This window comes from Haliotis asinina, chromosome 5, assembly GCF_037392515.1.
Source record: "Haliotis asinina isolate JCU_RB_2024 chromosome 5, JCU_Hal_asi_v2, whole genome shotgun sequence".
NCBI classification, from domain to species: domain Eukaryota; kingdom Metazoa; phylum Mollusca; class Gastropoda; order Lepetellida; family Haliotidae; genus Haliotis; species Haliotis asinina.
The window spans coordinates 2,935,093-2,941,337 of record NC_090284.1 but is presented as its reverse complement, the minus strand read 5'-3'; positions in this window follow the sequence as shown (position 1 = coordinate 2,941,337).

The following is a 6,245-nucleotide window of genomic DNA, read 5'->3' as shown; positions in this document are numbered from 1 at the left end:
TCATGTCAGACGAGTAGTCACACATTCTCAACACAAGCCACGTTCCGTGTCCTTAATTTGCATGCTGTAAGGTCCAAACATGTTTAGGAGTTGAACATGTTAAGTGTCTCAATGCTGGACAGACGAGTAGTCCACACTGATACTCATTGAAGGTAATTTTTAAAGTGGCGCTCTCCATATATGTCTCTGGAGGGCTTATAGGTGTACTCTTGTATAGGACGCTAGGTAAGTAAGGGACAAAGTTAATTATCTTACCTCACTCATAACTGTCGTTTTCTGATTGACTAAGCGATCTTCTATTATTTTCGCTGTACATCACTTACAAGCGAGTTACACTGCAATGTACCCCGCTACTAATGACAACTCCTTCGTTACTTCGGGGTAGTCCTTCATCACGAATAACCTTTAATCGCGCATGATGCACGAAATTACCGATGTTTTGCGAATGCAAATCGATGGAAGGTAGGTAACTCTAAATCTGTATTGCTTCTGTAGTCTGCAAAATAAACAATGGCAACGAACATTTGCCTCGCATTCCAATAAATATATTTTAACAAAACGTTCAAATGTAGTCCCTGTGAACGTTAAGAAGGGGAATTACACCGCGGCAACTTCACAAAACAGCGAGATTCAAGATTTGAACTGCTTGACTCGCACAGGTTGGCTAAGTTACGATCCGATACCCATGCTTCAAACAGTTCAATGTTAACATTGAGGTGTTCGTAAGATAAATACGTTGTTCACTGGTTGATGTAGCCGTAATGTTAGTTTATATTACTTGAGCCCGAAGGAACATGAACAAACATGAAGGGTACATCAACCCATGTCCCCCTCGTGACCTGTAAACAAAGTATGTCTATCGGAATATGCAGAACAGCTTTCATTGTGAGGCTCAGTATCAAGTGTGATAGAAACACTATCACAGCAACAAAACAACACTTCACATGTAGTCAGTGAGTCATTGTGGCTCCTAATCACTTTTAACCTGCACGTTTGGCATATATGTAGAGTTTAGTGTTAATATGGTAGGCTGCTACGTTCGCTGTGAGTCCTGGTGATGCAATGGTTATGCATGCTATGTTATTCATGCACGTACACACTCTCACATTACAGACAGACACGCACACACATATACAAACACATGCGCACACACACATATACATGTATACATAAACATGCTAAAGTTTGTGAATTCAAGTCATTGGTTATAATTGTTTACAAACTGTAAATGTTGAAAAATGAGGTTGAACACCAATATAAACAAGAATTTAATAAGAATATAAACAAATAATATTTCTCACTTGTATGTGTGTTTGTGTCTGTGTATGTCTGTGTGTGTGCGTTTTTGTTTGTTTTTGTTTTGTTTTGTTTTTCTTGTTGTTTTATGTGTCCCTCTGTGTGTGTCTAACGAAATCTGACACACCAATGAGTTTCCCTGTAGCTAAACTAAGATACTTGTTTTTATAGCAAAATGTCTGACAGAAGCAGCAACAAAGGTTACACCGGAACTGGAACAAAAGCTGACCTTGGCAACCACTCCAACCAGCTCAACCCAAATCACTCCGAGTATCGAGGGGGAACCACCAGTTACTCTGGGACAGGTACAAGAGCGGACCTCAACAACCACGCCAATCAGCTCAACCCCAACCACTCGCAGTATGGAGGGGGCAGGACTGGAGGCAAGAAGTGATGAGGTGTCAGCTGATGGTTGGCTTCACAGACATTACAGACACATCACGTGACATTATGTCAGTGAGGTCATTACTGTGCAGTGCTTGTGCAAATACTTCATATGCATAGTATCAAATAAATATGTTATAACTACAAACAGTGCTGTGTTGTTGATATGTCGGACAGAGATGGCAAAAGTACTGTAGGCGTCCAATGATAGTGATTCTGCACAGCGCATGATGGTGACATAGAAACTGCAGTATACACCCACCCCTGGAACCCTGTACTGTAGGCGTCCATTGATAGTGATTCTGCACAGCGTGCGCATCAGTGATAGTGATTATATTTTCGAGACTATTTGCGGCAAGTGTGTTGTGATTGCTGCTCTGAAGTAACATATGGGTGGTACCGAGTTAATGGCAATGATGTGAAGCTGAATATTTGGTCCTTTCATATCAGTCATTGCTTTAAAATATTGCTGAAATATTAGATTGTAGTCCTGTGGTTTACTGGTCAGGGAACAATATTGACCAAATTGTTACAGAATCTTGAACATTTGGCTTCACAAAATACATTGTCTAAATGTCATTCATTCTGTGAAAGGTTATTAAAAATACATCAAACTGTACATACTTCGCAGTGGTCGAAAAGATGGTGAAAACAGGCGATGGAGGGGAGAGACCATTAAAAATGTCTGTTTTAAGAACCACGGACGGATGTGGTGCAAAGACAGACCATGATGCCATTGCACGTTTATTGACTTCACTCGCACCTTCCGTCGTCTTGGTATTCTAAGCATGGACCCTAGCTGGATGTACACCATTCCTTCAGCTAGTAGCAATGTTAGACAATCTAACCGTCAATTCAAATGAATGAGTAAAGGTCTAACGTCGTCACGTCCACTATATAGTGACGAGAAAGGTTTTGCATGGACAGTGAATATAAAGTGTTAAACGCCCATTCATCAAAGAACTGTACAATAAATAGAGTATCACAGTAGGTGTTTAAAAGTAGCTTGAAAATCAAAAACTAATTTACTTTTGAAGACAGTACAATATACATGTAGGTAATAGGCCAACAATACTGCACAAGGACTCATGGGGACTTTCAGTGGCCGTGCTACCTGCATGGACCGTAGTTTCTGAAGATGCTGGCGAATGTGACATAGATAAACACATATGGACAATAATTTACGGTACTTCAAACTGCTTTGAAGGTAGTGCCATAACAATCGCAAATCTGGACTCACAACTCGAATCTATTCCTTCGTCTTGTGTATATAGTATTATTTCGCGTTTTCCATAACTGAAATAATTTGCCAATCAAATAACACTTGGATAGATTCTTGTTTTAGAATCAGTCTCAGAAGAACTTTTTCTTAACATTGCCTTTTTGTGAGTTCTGTTTCTCTGTGAATATAAATTAATGCTACGGTTGGCAAAGTCAATATTTTCCCAAAACATTTAACACAACCTTCGGGTACATCTTTGTACATCGATCCTGTGCAAAACAACTCTATCTGTACAACATCTTTCACCCTTCAACGACTCTTCAGGTGTACAATGTAAACAAAGTGTCTTCATAGGCGACACATAAACATCCCGTGGCACCCTGTACTGCAGCCGTCCAGTGATAGTGAGTTTGTACAGACAGTGCATCAGCGCATCATTCGGAGAATACGGACGTATGTGCATCGGTTGATGAAAATATCTCTATTTATTATCACAAACAAATCATAGCTTTTAACTAAGAATAGTGCATGCATGTGGAGGCATCAATGCATCCCCTTATCATTTACAATGTATGTAAAGACACGAGTTTTTTCATTGATGACAACTTCTTTATTGTGAAGAGTCACGACGTTTCGAAGTACATGTATATTCTTACTTCTTAATCAGGTGAATGAAGCAAAGGGTACAACGAGCTATTTATGTACATGTAGATACAACAACGGTATGACAAAGGAATCCAGTAGTTAATTGGTGGATGGACAGGAGTGGAAACCAGGGGGTTGTTAACCCAGGCATGATTTTTAAGACAAACAATAGGAAGTCAGGTGGGGTGGGGTATAATGGACAAGGGAAGCAAGGGAGTTTAATCCAGGCGTGGCTGAAGTGGTAAGAGTGGCGGCATGTAACAAGTTGGCAAGAGACAAGTGGGAGTGGGTTTTATTGGTAGTATGTACAAGGATAAAGTGGACAGCAATGATATTGAATTATTCCAATATAAATAAGTCACAAGAGCTAGGGAGATGTGTTCCTTGGTCACGGTTGATAGCTGGTGGGTTTCTTCTGATATCTATGGCCTCTTGCAATTTCCTTTGCCGACAGTTGCTGTTGATGACAGATAAGGTCTTGGTGGCTTCCCATATGATGGTGTGGGTCCTGGTTCTTGCTGATTTGTTCGGAAACCGCAGATTTGAGGTCAAGTTTATTGACGGATGTCTGATGTTCTTTCAGTCTGGTGTTGAGGGACCTAAGGGTTTCGCCGATGTATGTGTCACCACAATCACAGAGGATTTGACATGCGCATCCTCTGGGATTGGTTGTGGAGCTACTGGTGCCTCTGTCATTGGCGCGTAGGGGGGGTTTGACTTTGCCAAATTTGAGGGATTGAATGTTTTTCGTCATTGTGGAACGAAGTGAAGATTTAGAGTCATACGTTTGTGAAAATATGCATTTTGTGCTTTTCCTGCGACACAAGAGTAACTATACTCAGATCAACAAGAACATTTACTTGAAACTGAACTATAGAGCTCGATCACATATAATTTATGTAAAACGAAGTAAAACCAATTTCTTTTTGTATCGGAGTTATCCCTGAGGTGTTGAACGGTTATTCTGCCTTCAGGGGAAAAACTTTTAATGAATATATTTGGATGCTGCGAGATTTATTTACACTGGTTTGACCAATTTTGCATCAACGAAAAGTTTATATTTCCAAACGGGATGGCTATCACTACAGAGGACGAGTGAGTTAAGAGTTCTAGTCACTGGGACAGTATTTCAGTCTCATCGTCACTAAAACAAGTTATACACTCATGACACATAAACACAGAATATGAAAAACTTGTAGACGAACTACATTAAAACAACCAGAAAATCACAGATACAGAAGCTACAACCGACACTACCACTACAGACACTATCACTACTGACACTACACCGACACTACCACTACTGACGCTACACTGACACTACCACCACTGACACTACCACCACTGACTTTACCACTACTGACGCCATCACTACTGACACTAATTCAGCAGATACTCTGACACTGCCACTACTGACACTGCCACTACTAAGACTACACTGACACTACCACTACTGACACTACACTGACACTACCACCACTGACACTATCACTACTGACACTGACACTACTGACACTACACTGACACTACCACTATTGACACTACACTGACACTACCACCACTGACACTACCACCACTGACACTATCACTGCTGACACTAATTCAACAGATACGACACTGACACTACTACTGCTGACACTAATTCAACAGATACGACACTGACACTACTACTGCTGACACTACCACTTCTGACATTACACTGACACTACCACTACTGACACTACACTGACACTGCCATTACTGACACTACACTGACGCTACCACCACTGACACTACCACATAACTGACACTACACTGACACTACCACCACTGACAGTAATTCAACCGATACTACACTGACACTACTACTACTGACACCACCACTAATGACACCACCACTACTGACACTACCACTACTGACACTATCACTATTGACACTACCACTACTGACACTACCACCACCGACACTACACTGACATTACCACCGCCGACACTACCACCGACACTACCACTTCTGACACTACACTGACACTACCACTACTGACGCTACACTGTAACTACCACCACTGACACTTATTCAACCGATACTACACTGACACAACTACTACTGACACTACAACTACTGACACTGACACTAACACTATTGACACTAACACAGCTGATTCTACACGGCCATCACCACTACTGACACTACACTGACACTATCACTACTGACACTACCACTATTGACACTACCACAACTGACACTACTACAACTGACACTCTCTACAATCTTGAATCGAGAAAAGCAAACTAAATATCTAAGGCTGTGTCAGCTAATGCTGGGACGTGTTACCCGGATAACCGTGATGGATGGGTAATGAGTTGGCCCCGGGTACCCATCTCTTTACCCGGATTGGTTATGATCATGTGACTAGTCGATTAAACAATGTGATATACTATTTAAATAATAGATTTTTAGATTTATAAGATTTAGACGTGATTATGCAGTCACTTGTTTTGAATATAATTCGTGGGTAGCGGGGAATGGGGTACTCAGGTAGAAAATTTAGACCTGTCCCAGCACTTGCATCAGCAGGTAAAAGTGTATCGCTGTGTGTCGGGACATGGTCGTGTGTTCTGTGCCGACTGTACATACCACATGACTTGTTGAGGCAGAACATCACATTGTAAATTCAGTCACCAGGAACAGACGGCCACAGAGTCTAGCAGATATGGG